The sequence below is a fragment of the Muscardinus avellanarius genome (assembly GCF_963383645.1).
Source record: "Muscardinus avellanarius genome assembly, chromosome: 7".
NCBI lineage: Eukaryota > Metazoa > Chordata > Mammalia > Rodentia > Gliridae > Muscardinus > Muscardinus avellanarius.
The window spans coordinates 13411949-13424780 of record NC_137793.1 but is presented as its reverse complement, the minus strand read 5'-3'; positions in this window follow the sequence as shown (position 1 = coordinate 13424780).

Below are 12832 nucleotides of genomic sequence, written 5' to 3'. Positions count from 1 at the left end.
TTTTTCAGTAATATATTAAAGTATATCTAATTTTTTATATTGGTATTTATTAAAATGTGTCAAATAGAGATTAAACTCCCAAAACAAAATAAGTGTTTTGCATCTAAAAACCCCACATGCCCAAAAATTAATGGGACTTCCTTTCTCAACAGTTTTTAGAAAGGGAACTATATTAGATTTCTAAAATCACTAAACTCGGTTTGTAGGTTCCATTTTCAATGAATATGAACTCTGGTGTTACACTGAACGTATTAGGAAAAGCAGATACACTACTTGGCCTGGATATGTCTCACATATTCATATGATAAAATCTTGTAGCGGGTTGGGAGGTAGGGTTTCTGGAAGGTATCTAGGTTATAAGGAATTAGTGCCACAACAAAAGGGGCTTTGGGGAGTGGATTCTCTCTCTTATGCCATGTGAAAACACAACCATTCTCCTCTCAGCAGATATAACCGCAGGCACCATCTTGGAGTAACAGATCAAACCTGCTGGCACCTTGATCTTGGAGTTCTTTTTTTTTTTTTTTATACTGGAGATTGAACCCAGGGACATTCTACCTTTGAGCTACACCCCCACCACTTTCTTTTTCTTTTTTTTTTTCTTTTTCTTTTTTCGTGGTACCAGGGATGGAACCCAGAGGCTTTTCTACCTCCAGGTTATACTCCCAGACCTATCTTATACTTTATTTGAAAACAGGGTCACTATGTTGCTGAGAGCCTCACTAAGTAGCTGAGGCTGGCTTCAAACCTGTGTGATCCTCCTGTCTCAGCCTCCCAAACGCTGGGATTACAAGCATGTGCCACCACGCCTAGCACACTTTTTCTTTGAAACAGGGTCTCACTAAGTTGCTGAGGCTGTCCTGGAACCTAGAATTCTCTTTTCCTAACCTCCCAGGTATTGAGATTACAGGACTGTACAGCCACACTTGGCTGGGTCTTGGACTTCTTAGCCACCAGAAGTTTGAAATCTAAATAAACAAATTTCTGGCATTTGAGTATAGAAGTACAAAACAGACTAAGCCATACAGAATGCCAAAGAATATACAAATATCTCACAATTCTCAGACATCGCTTCCCCTCCTCTCTCTGAAGAAAAACGTTAAAACTTTCAAATTAATCAGGGTAAAAGTCTAGGTAAATTGTAGTGTTAACAGGTAATATAGATAATATGCTAGACTGTGCCTATTATCTATCTTCCTTTTTCTTTTCTTACAAAATAAAGCAGAGTAGTCCCAAGTGTTGGAGACTGTTACTGCTTCTATTGTATAAGTTACAGGAGAGAAGGGTTCTAGTAGCCAAAAACAGGGCCCACTTAAACTGTGAACCACCATGCTGTTCTACTAAAGCAAGCATATTTTTTTTTCAGGGAAAGTTGTCATATTTGGGTTTAAATATTATACCAGAAGTATTTTCTCAACACTAAATGCATGTCTGAACATTTAAACCTAAATATGTTAACAGATGTTTCTAAAACAACAACATTATAAAACCAGATCTCACTTTAGGAATACACTTCCATCATTAAAAAAAATAAACTTAGCCGGGTGTGGTGGTGCACGCTTGTAATCCCCGCACTTGGGAGGTGGAGACAAGAGGATCACGCAGGTTCGAAGCCAGCTGTGCTGGCTTAAGAGACCCTGTTTCAAAAATATAAAATAGGTCTGGGAGTGTAGCCCAGAAATAGAAGGGCTTCCAGGAACCCCAGTACCATCAAAATAATAATAATAATAATAATAATAATAATAATAATAATAATAAATAATAATAAACTTTATATCTTACAATAGTTTATATTTACAGAAAAATTGGGAAGATAGTACAGAAAGTTGATATATTCTACACAGCTTCCTTCATTAGGTAATATGTTTTATCAATTAGTATAGTACTTTTTTTTTTTGGTGGTACTGGGGTTCCTGGAAGCCCTTCTACCTCTGGGCTACACTCCCAGACCTATTTTATATTTTTATTTGGAAACAGGGTCTCTTAAGCCAGCCTGGCTGGCTTCAAACCTGTGTGATCCTCCTGTCTCTGCCTCCCAAGCGTGGGGATTACAAGCGTGTGCCACCACGCCCTGGCTGTATGGTACTTTTATCACTCATAATGATACATTGTTATTAACAGCAATTTACTCTTTATTTTCCTAGTGCTATATTTTTTATCTCGAAATTTTAGCAGACATACTACATTATATTTGGTCACTGTAGGCTCTTCTTGCTGAAACAGTTTCCTTGTTTTTGACGATATTGACAGTTTCAAGAAATACCAGTCAGGCGTTTTGTAGAATGCTGCTCAGTTAAAGCTTATGTAATATTTTCTTATGGCTAGACTGGGATTTGTTGTTTAAGGAAGAAAGGCGGCAGAGGTGAAGTGCCATTCTCACCCTATCATGTCAGGGATCCATCCTATCAACCTGACTTTTATCACCATTGTTGACCCTCACCAACTGGCTGAGGTATTGTTGCCTAATTTCTTCATTGTAAAGCTCATCGCTTTTCCCTCATTCTCGTACTGTGTTCTTTGGATAAAGTGACTATGCACAGACCACACTTAAGGATGGAGAGTTCTATTCTACCTCCCTTGGGGTGGAATACCTAAATGAATTATTTGTAATTTTTCTGCCTGAGAAATTTGTCTCTTTTTCCTTCCTTACTTATTCTAGCATTTATTTATTTTGGTCTGGACTCAGGAGTATTTATTTTATACTTTGAGCTGTCATCAAATGCCAGTTGACTTATTTGTTGCTCCAATTTTTCCATCTTTGGCCATAAAGAATACTTTTAGTTGATTTCTATGATCCTGAAAGATGATGACTCCAGTGTGAGATACTACTACTGTGCGGTAGAATAAGGTCAATTCATACTTCCTTCAAAAAGAGATAGAGAAGGCGGGCGTGGTGGCGCACACTTGTAATCCCCGTTCTTGGGAGGCTGAGACAGGAGGATTGCATGGGTTCGAAGCCAGCCTCAGCTACTTAGTGAGGCTTTCAGCAACTTAGTGAGACCCTGTTTCCAAATAAAATATAAAAAAGGTCTGGGAGTATAGCCCGGAGGTAGAAAGCCTCTGGGTTCCACCCCCAGTACCACAAAATACATAATAAATAAATAAATAAATAAATAAATAAATAAATAAATAAATAAATAAAACTCTGGAGAGAATTTACTCACTCCAACAGACTAACACCAAAAAAAAAAATAGAAGAATATTTACTTTTTCTATCACATTTGATCAACCAATTACCCAAAAGGTGATAAAATCAGCTAGTGAGATCCAAACCTCTCTCTAAGATTATTAAAAATAGTCTTAGTCTCCAACTCAGAGGTAATGAATCAGAGGGGTGGAGGTTGAAGGACATGATGGGAGTAGTCTTACCTATAATCCCAACAGTTCAAGAGGGCGAGGCAGTAGGATCCCAAGTTCATGGTCAGAGTCTCAGCAAGAATGTCTAGTGGCTGGGGTTGTAATTCAGTAAAGCATCTTTGGGTTTAATCCCTGGCACTTAAACTAGACAAAACTAGAAAAAGAAGGAGGAATAGATGGAAGAAAATGAGGAAATTTGTATCATTATAGAGTTAAGGATATACTGACAACGTCTTTCTATTAAGAAAAGATGTGCCCAGTATCTCACACACACAAAAAAAATGCTACAGCATAGTAGTGATCAGGACAACAACATTAGAATGGTGATGATCGTGGCAGCTAATCATTGACTACCTTATGCCTGACTCTAACCTATGCAATTAAGAAGCCCTATCTGACTGTATCCATACTTCTCTATGAAGTAGATTTTACTATGTTTCCCTTTCTTACAACTGGGCAAATAAGTATTATATGAATTCGTCTGCTCAAGGTCATCACTGGGAAAGATGCAAAACTTGTTTTGCTGGGATATGTTTTCTCTGATTGTAATCCTAATGAGCCCCAGGTAAAAGTAGTGATCTGTGTTCTTGACTAGATTGATTTTAGCCTGGGTCAGCGTTCTTGCTGTAGTTTCTTGCTGTAGTTGACAGGATGCTAAGCAACTTTTCCCGGTATCCCATGATCCTTGCAGATGCAGCTCTGGGTACCTGCATAACCCATTGCATCCCTTGGTCTCCTCAGACCCACTGAACTATGGGGATGAGTCCTTGGATTTTACTTCCTGATCTCATTTCAGTTGAGGTCTGAAATCTTTATTTGGGTACTTCTTTTGCTTAACTTTCCTGCTCTTGACAGGGAAATTCCATCTCGGCTCCTAGGCAAAAATTTGGGTTACAGGTTTAATTTCTGTCTTTACTGCTTGGTAGAATATCCAGGTCTTGGCTTAATATATGGAGTTCACCATTAGGCATTGTTTTGGGTTCTGGCTTCTGATTGTTTATAACAGAGAGCTTAATGAGATATTGTGGCCATTTCAGATTTTGCAATTGGATTTAGATTGCTTTGGTTGACGAGAAAAATAGGTAATTCCATGAGAGTGCCCTCACTCTGCAGAAAATGGTATTGCTCTTTCCAACATCTTGGGGATATTTGGGAATTAAACCCTGTGTAAGTGTCAAGATTTACAGCCTATGGCATGAAAATAAATGTTCCTGGCCCTGGGGAAAAGGGCAGAATATTGACTCCTTTCAGGAAAATACACAGAAAAAGACACAATTTCCTCATTCTTAGCTCTTCTCATTCTACTTGGGATGAGGTTCCATCCCAAAACAGATACGAAAGCAACTGCCAACACTATCAGTGACGTTTGGGGTATCACATCACAACCCAAGACTCAGTCTCCTCAATCTTGGTCAACAAAACTCATCTTTATCTAAAGTATAATGGTCATGTCAACAGACATGAACTTGTGAGATGCAAGCCTCTCTCTAAGATTGTTAAAAATAGGCTTAGACCCAAATTCAGTTGTAATAAATCAAAAAGGTGGAGGTTAAAAACCTGATGTCAGTAGTCACACCTATAATCCCAGCAGCTCAGGGGTTGGAATTATAATGGGCATGTCAACAGACATGGACTAAAGATCTTGAAGAGGGGAATTTTAAGACATATATGAAAGAGTTTCAGAGTCTTATTAAAAAGGAAAGGAGTACACATCCAAGAAAGGAAGTGGGCTTTCCCGAGTGTAAGACATGCTTTTGGAGTTTAAGGCTCTTTTGTTTAAAGGAAGCTTTGTGAGAAATAGAGCTAGGATGGTAGGGGAGAGTGGCCCCAGCCTGGAGATCACAAGATGGTATATGGTGGTCTGCTATTCTTGGGATCCTTGGGTTGATATCTTCTCTGTTACCTTATAAATATATTAAGTCAGGAAAATAATGTGTATTTTAGGCTTTGTATCTCCTTTTGTCTGATCTATTAAATGCACAGGGCAATTTTTACAAGTGAGTGCATTTCTAGTAACTTAAAGATTTTAAGTGAAAATATGAAGATTTCTCAGCAAGTTGGGAGCAGACAGGCCTGGGATAAAAACTGGCATGGGGAGTGACAGGCCTGGGGAGGGTATGAGCTTAAAAGAATGAAAATATAAGGAACATTAGCACAAAATGTCAGAATAAAGTTATAGTCTCCTTTTTCCTTTCTTTTGTCTCCTTTCTGCCAAACATTTATTTTTCTTCTATACTACATCAAGACTAGTTTAATATCTTTGCTGAGCTAAAAAAAAGTTATGCCTTCTGATCAACAGAATGCTCATGTGTTTAAGTTTATGGAGTTCATAGATAAAGACTGCCTAATATTCACATGCTGTGAAAATGACTTGCCGGAAAATAACTCCTGATGATGGCAAGTTAGCATTGTCTAATGCCTCATAAAGTTTACATGAGCAATTCAGGTAATTATTAAAAATGAGTAAATTAGAAATGGGATAAATAGTCATAAATTAATTCATAGTTTTCAGTAACTTAAAAATCTTAGGGTTATATTATACTAAATTAAGTAGTATTCATTATGTCTAGGTCATTTGTAAGTAAGTTAGAATGTTAAGATATCATTAAGTCTCAGCATACTGTTTATATAAAATGAAACTGTATTTATATAAAGGAAAAATGCTGGATATATTTGAATCTGCACATTTACAAATTGTGCTAAGAGAAAGCATGTTTTCTAAAAATTATTATTTACACAATTGCTAAGGATTGGTTATCAAAACTAAAACTAAGAAGAGAAGCAAACTCTGTATGTGAAGGGAATAATATATGCTTATTTATAAAGGCAGTTATGGAATAGAAGGGTGTACTGAAGGGAAAAGGTAACTTTTGTTCTAAAAATTGCTAATTATCCAAAATATAAAAGATAGGTATAATACAAATCTAAGGGTTCGGACAAGTTGTGAAAAGATTAAGAAAGTAATATTAAGTATTCTGGAAAGAAATAGATCTTGTGGAAAATTTTATGTGTGATCAAGTAGGTAGAAAATTACAAGTTTTTCTAGAGGTTGAACATTCATATCAAAGGTATATTGGCACAAAATTAAAGTCCAATCCCCTATGTTTAAATGAAAGAATATTCTAGGAGCTTCAATTTGTTATTGATAAGAAATGGCAATAGGATTCTTCTCACTTTTAGAAAACAAAGATTCTATCATTTCTTGCCCTTTGTGCCTTAAATAAATTTTTTTCAACTTAGTTTTATTCCATAATTATCGTATTTAACTGTTTTAAACCTGTTATATGCTTGATTAACTTCCTGAAATCAAATTCTAAAATTAAGTCTGTTTTTATCTAGATCTAACTTTTCAGTTTCCAGAATGCCCCTACAAATCCCCAAACACACAATTAGGCTTATTTATATAAGTGTGTTATTAATACTGTGTTCAAAATTGTATGAGATTGCTAGAGATTTTATCTGTCTTGTTACCAGTCACATATCTAATGTAAAATGATTGTTACAGAAAAAAAAATTGTCAGTTACAAATAGTCATCAGATATGTAATTGTAACTATTTAAATCTTGGCCACCAAGTACGTGTACTTTATTGTGCTGCTTTATTGAACGTGTTTTGGCAAGCAGCTCTAATCCCAAAATGTTGTACTTTCTATGATAAAAAGGACTCTGATAAAAATAATAATTTTGGGCTAGGTAAGAATTTTCCAAAATTTAATGAAGAAAAAATGAGTTCATAATACCACTGATCCAAAATCAGAACTAATGTGACACTGAGTGAACTGATGACCCAGTGACAAGGGATCTCTAATTCTTAAGTTGATGATCAATGCTTTCCAGTGGAAAGATTTTGATCAAATGTCAAAAGGGGAAAAAAATCAAAATTGAGTAGCACTGGCTCAGAGCCCTTAAAGTAGAGCAAGAAGGCCATTGTTAATCAGACATCATGTCTGCAGCTGAACATTTGAACTGAGCTGCCTAACAGCACCTCTGAATGAGTTGACCTTTGAAACATCATTAACCTCTGCTGACCTTCTGTACAACAGACCCCTTTCCCAAAACTACCCAGAGACTCAGACCACCCCTCATGTCTTCCTTGTGAGACAGTTTAACTTCCAGAGGCACCAATCATAATTTCCAAGGAACAAATGATGTAATTACCAAATCTTTTGCAGCTTAAAGCTATAAATACAGCCACCATTTTGTAAGACTTTGGAGCATATTGTCAAGTCTGCTCAAGTCTGTGTTTTCCCAGATTGCAATCCTAATTAGCCCCAAATAAATGTAATTTTCTTTGTTCTCAACTAGGTTGATTTTTATCCTATGTCGGCAACCTTTAGAAACTGCTGAAGCACCAATCAGGAATTCTATCTCTGAATTGAGTTGCTATATATCTGACAAAAGAAATGTAGGGCTATTTTCCCAGCAGTTCCAGGCATATTTTCTTGATTTCATGTGCTACAATTGGGGTCTATAAACAAACCCACCTCCTAAGATGAAATGCATCTTCACTTACCATTAAAATCTTCAGCCATTGCAAAATCGTAGGCATGTTCCTCTGCCTCTACAAACCAGAAGCGTGAAGCTAGAAAATGATAAAAAGTAGTTATTGATTTCCAAGATACAGCTCAATATAAAAGTCTAAGAATTTGAGAAATGTAATATGAGACATTTGGAAAACTATCTCCTGAGGCTTTTTAGCTAGAATTGGGATATTTTCATGATGAACTGTCTTTATTTCTGAAACATGACTACGCTAACAGCAATTTTAGTATAGCATGAAGGACTATATGGATGTTCCACATTCAAAAGAAAATGAAAAAGAAACTAAAAGAGTTAGTTTAGGGACTTACTCAAGGCTAAGAAATTATCAGGAGAGCAAGTACTAGAATCCCAAATTTTTTACTCTTATTCCAGAACCTAAGCTGCCACTTCGCTTTTTTTTTTAATCCCCAAATTCTACCATAACCACATTTAATAAATAGTTGGTATAAATGTGAAGGACAAGTATCAGAGAGATATTTTTTCCAACTAACACACCTCGTGAAGATAATATTTGTCAAATAGTGACTATAAAGACATAAGTCATAGTCACTACCTTCAAATGGCTGCCCCTCTCAGAAGACAAATAAAAGTGGCCACGTCAAATATGACAGTAGAGACTGGGGGTGCTCTGGAAAACATGTGGCTCAGAGTATTTGAAAGTTCTCATGGCAGAATTTGCATCATGTTGGCCTCAAATAATCTAGAAGAATTTTGAACTGTGGCAATATCAAACTTTGAATTATTTTGATATGTGGTGATGTAGACAGTCCAGAGATCAGCATGACCCAAGGAAAGGAAGTGGAGACTTTGAAGACATAATTTATACAAGAGACTAGTGAACTCAGTGTGGCTGTGGTGGTGACTGTCGAGAAGCAGAGTGGCAGAGCAGGTGGAGAGACAGCTGGAGTAAACTCGATGTGCTGAATGTGGCACCGGGAAATGGTGTTGTAATAACAAACTGTAACCCATTCCAAATGGTGCTTCTGAAAATCAGTTTGACAGTAGTGTATGGAGAGGATATCTCAAATTGGGGATGGACTGGTGAGAGGGACATGAGTTAGGAAGTGCTTACTAAAGTCCTAAGAAAGCTACTAAAGGTTTGAAGAGTGGGGATGGCACAGGAATGGCCAGGAAGGATGCAGGAACGGGAAGGTCAAAGTTAAGCCTCCCATCTGCCTCCCCAGGAGCAGGTAGGAAAAAGCATGGGTGCTGAGTGCTGCTTGAGGAGCTGGGCCCGAGCCTCGGTGTCTGTGTTCATCACTTGATTACTCTCTTCAGTAGAGAGAGACCTCTCTCCTCTCTCTTTCCCAAATAACCACTGAGAAAATAAACACTTCTTTAGCAGAAAGAGGAGGAGATTTCAGTTCATCTAACTTTGATTTCCATCTGAGTTCAAACATTTACAGCCACTGGAACTTGGCCTTGGGCATGACATACTTCTGAGACTTTGTTTCTTAATTTAGACTCAGGGTTGAGGAGGGGAAAAGAAGGATGCATGCTGTGTGGCGTGCAGTAAATGCTCAACAAAAGGCACTTATTATTTGCATCACAGGGGCTCCCATGAGTGGGGAAGGGGAGTGCCGACTTTGAAGGGCAAGATCAAGAGGCTTGTCTCTGGTACAGTTCCATCCTGTCTCCCTTTACCCACAAGTAAAACAGAACTTAAAGTCATTCCTTCCCTTATTGCTTAGACACGTTTATTCTATATTTGCCCAATGCCCTCTTAGAAATCAATTTTTCATAACTTACTGATATTCTTTTCCAAATGAGAGGAGACTCTCATAGACATGTGGATGAGAGCTAAAGTAAAATGAAACATGTTCTGTATACTCCAAGCCTTTATTTGCCATGACAACCAATACTTTCTATTGCACATTTAGCAGACCCCTTCTAACCTCCATTTGTCATCATACTTCTTGAAACAAACTTGGTAAAACAGCATCATACATTTTTAATAGCCTCATTTTAAACAAAAATTCAGCTCCTCAGCCATGGCTTTCTTTCAGAGAAACAACCCAAACTCAGGAATGATAACATTATGTAATGTATATTGCATGCTTATCTTAGGATCTCAATTTTTCTAAAGTCTTGTATCTCATTTAATTGTCAAGAAAACCATGACACAGTATATGTTAGTGACAAATAATACTCTTTGTAGCCTTTAAACTATTATCAATAGTTAATTTTTTAGTTTTTTTTTCCAGTTAGGAGATCCTCTGTTTATCAAAGAAGTGTCCTTTGGTTCTTAAACTCCACCATCTCCCTTTGCCCCCATTCTAAGTGATGGGGAGAAGTCAAGCCCAGACCTTTTTATGTGTTACAGACTGAACTGTGTGCCTCTAAAATTCCTATGCTAAATTTAGAATGTGACTATACTGAGAGATAATGACCTTCTAAAGAGAAGATTAGGATGAGCCGTAGGAGAGGAAGCTCATTCAATGAGACCGGTGTCCTTGCAAGGGGATGAAGAGACACTTAAGAAGTGCTTACGCACAGGACGGGCCATTTCTTGGTTCTCAGAAGAAATGAAACCTGCAGACAGACGCTTTGAGTTTGAGCTTCCAAGCTCTACATCTGTGGGGAAACTAATTTCTGCTGTTTGAGCCATCTGATCTGTGAGCTATTGCCTTTATCTCTTCTACCTCTGCATAGTATAAATACCACAGCACAGTTAGCATTACTGCTTAAAACCATTAATATTTATATAATTTATATATTCTTTCTTCTTTGGGTACTGGAGTACTCTACCTCTGAGCTACACCACCAGCCTTATTTTATTTTTATTTTAAAACAGGATCTCACTAAGTCCCTGAGGCTATTCTCATACCTATAACCCTCCATTGTCAGCCTACCAAGTACTAGAATTACAGGCATGTGCCACCACACCCATTCATATATTTATATTTTCTGGCTCTGATTTGTGTATGTGTGTGGTACTATGGATGGAACCCAGGGGCATTCTACCTTTGAGATACACCCCAGCACTATTTTTTATTCTTTATTTTGAAACAGGGTCTCACTAAGTTGCAAAGAGCCTAAGTAGCTGAGGCTGTCTACGAATTGTGATTCTCTAGTCTTGGCCTCCCGAATGCTGGGATTACAATTGTGCGTCACCACGCCTGGATTGGCTCTGATATTTTTTTCATAGATTTTTTCTTCCTCTGGGATAATTTTTTTCAGCCTGGAGAATGTCTTCAATATTTTTATAGAACCAATGAGCTAATTATAGATTCTCTTAGCTCTTGGTTCTTTTTGTTTTGTTTTTGAAACATTTTTAATAAGCATTTATTTTTGTAAGTTTTTAGAGTAAACATATTTTCTTCAGTATAAAGCTACTTTTCTTCTGATTTCTCTAGTTCTCACTGGAAAGTCTCACTATTTTTTTTTTTTTGTCTCTAGCTGCCTCAGTATTTTCTTTTGTCTTTAGTTTTCAGCAGTTTGACTCTTCGTAACAAGGTGTGATTTATTTTTATCTTGTTTGAGATTTGCCTCTTAAATGTGTGAGTTGATGTCTTTAACTGGCCACAGAGATTCCCCAGTTACGATCTCTTCTTCACCTTTTTGCCCACTTTTCTATGACTCTGACATGAATATTAAGACTCAAACTAAGTTCTCATGTCAATTATGCACTGTTCTTGATATTTTCATCCTTTTTTTCTCCAAACTTCAGCAGTTGTATATTCTCTCTCTCTCACTCTCACTCTGTGTGTGTGTGTGTGTGTGTGTGTGTGTGTGTGTGTGTGTGTTTACTGGGAATTAAACCCAGAGGCATTTTATCTCTGAGCTCTACCTCCATCCCCATTTTTTATTCTTTATTTTGAAACAAATTCTCACTAAGTTGTGGAGGACCTCACTAAGTAGCTGAGGCTGGCCTTGAACCTGTGACCTTCCTATCTCAACCTTCCAAGTACTGGGATTACAAGTGTGCACCACCATGCCCAGCTTTAGTTGTATATTTTCTGTTGACCTGTTCTGAGTTTACTAATCCTGTCTTCTGCTGTATAACATTTGCTACTGGAACCATCCAATGAGTTCTTTGTTTTAGTTGCTGTATTTTTCATCCTAGACTAATTATTTCTTTATAAGTTAAAACTTCTGTGATTCTGCTTCTTCTCTTGATTATAAAGACACTACATGTGTCTAGTACTCTTTTGTTGTATTCTTGACATTGGCTCTAGAAGAGTTGTAGAGACTGGTATTCATGTTATTTTCCCCTAAAGAGTATTGTATTTTTCTTCCTTCAAGCATGGGCCAAAAGACTGATCACTGCAATTCACTCAGGGATTCAGCTAGTTGCAGCTCTAGTTAGAATCAATCTGTCTCTGGTTGCTGTGTGTGTTTCAGAGGTGATAAGAGATGAATGTTCATTCTAAACAGTCATGCATCATTAAATGACAGTAATATGTTCTCAGAAATATCTCTTTAGGTGATTTTATTATCATGAACAGATAGAGTATACTTGATATAAACTACAAGTGGGAAGAATATCACTAGGCAGTATGATCTAATGGAACCACCCTCATATATTGAGTCTTTTATTGATTGGAGAGTCACCATGCAGACTGTACTTCTTGTGAGTGGAACTTTTCCCCTAAGCGCTCCAAGACTGTACAAAGTTGTGTTATTCCATTTCTACCCAGTGCACTGTCCCCTCATGTCACATCAGCTTTCCACATATATCCTGATGAAAAAACCAAACATGCAATAAGAAATATTCTAGATTTCACATTGCCACCACAGAATCCCTGACCACCAGATATTCTACTGGTGTCTCTTCTAGAAACAGCCTGTTGGTAATAACAAGACAGATTGACAGCCTCATCGCAGACTTGGCAAATGTGTCCAAGAAAAAAGGCATATTTAACTCAAGTTATTTTACCTCAGGCACATTAGTTTCTCTCTCTCTCTCTCTCTCTCTCTCTCTCTCTCTCTCT